Source organism: Gracilinanus agilis, chromosome 3 (assembly GCF_016433145.1).
Source record: "Gracilinanus agilis isolate LMUSP501 chromosome 3, AgileGrace, whole genome shotgun sequence".
Taxonomy (NCBI): Eukaryota; Metazoa; Chordata; class Mammalia; order Didelphimorphia; family Didelphidae; genus Gracilinanus; species Gracilinanus agilis.
The window spans coordinates 594,980,360-594,981,448 of record NC_058132.1 but is presented as its reverse complement, the minus strand read 5'-3'; the positions used below and the strand labels follow the sequence as shown (position 1 = coordinate 594,981,448).

Below are 1,089 nucleotides of genomic sequence, written 5' to 3'. Positions count from 1 at the left end.
GTATATACTGTTTATTATTTTTAGGAAAGGTCCTTCTATTCCTATACTTTTCAGTGTTTTCAATAGGAATGGATGCTGTATTTTGTCAAATGCTTTTTCAGCGTCTATTCAGATAATCATGTGATTTTTGTTTGTTAGACTGTTGATATGGTCAATTATGTGGATGGTTTTCCTAATGTTGAACCAGCCTTGCATTCCTGGTACAAATCCCACCTGATCATGGTGGATGATCTTCTTAATTACTTGCTGGAGTCTCTTTGCTAGTATTCTATTTAAGATTTTTGCATCTATGTTCATTAGGGAGATTGGTCTATAGTTTTCTTTCTCTGTTTTTGGTCTACCTGGCTTTGGAATCAGTACCATATTTGTGTCATAAAATGAATTTGGTAGGACTCCTTCTTTGCTTATCATATCAAATAATTTATATAGTATTGGGATTAGTTGCTCTTTGAATGTCTGATAGAATTCACTTGTGAATCCATCAGGCCCTGGCGATTTTTTCTTAGGGAGTTCTTTGATGGCTTGTTCAATTTCTTTTTCTGATATGGGATTATTTAGGTATTCTATTTCTTCTGCTGTTAATCTAGGCAGTTTATATTTTTGTAAATATTCGTCCATATCTCCTAAATTGTTATATTTGTTGCCATATAATTGGGCAAAATAGTTTTTAATGATTGCCTTAATTTCCCCTTCATTAGAGGTGAGGTCTCCCTTTTCATCTTTGATACTATCAATTTGGTTTTCTTCTTTCCTTTTTTTTATTAGATTGACTAGTACTTTGTCTATTTTATCTGTTTTTTCAAAGTACCAGCTTCTAGTCTTATTTATTAATTCAATAGTTCTTTTACTTTCGATTTTATTAATTTCTCCCTTGGTTTTTAGTGTTTCTAATTTAGTTTTCATCTGGGGATTTTTAATTTGCTCGCTTTCTAATTTTTTGAGTTGCACGCCCAATTCATTGATCTCTGCCCTTCTTAATTTGTTAATATATGCACTCAAGGATATAAATTTCCCCCTGAGTACTGCCTTGGCTGCATCCCACAGAGTTTGGTAGGATGTCTCATCATTGTCATTCTCTTCAATGAAATT

The 1,089-nt window shown here is 32.8% G+C and overlaps 1 protein-coding gene across 1 annotated transcript in view; it reads left to right on the top strand.

The window, feature by feature from the left end:
- TRAK2 (trafficking kinesin protein 2) overlaps nucleotides 1-1,089 on the top strand; it is a 51,604-nt gene that overhangs the window by 35,502 nt on the left and 15,013 nt on the right. The window lies entirely within an intron of this gene.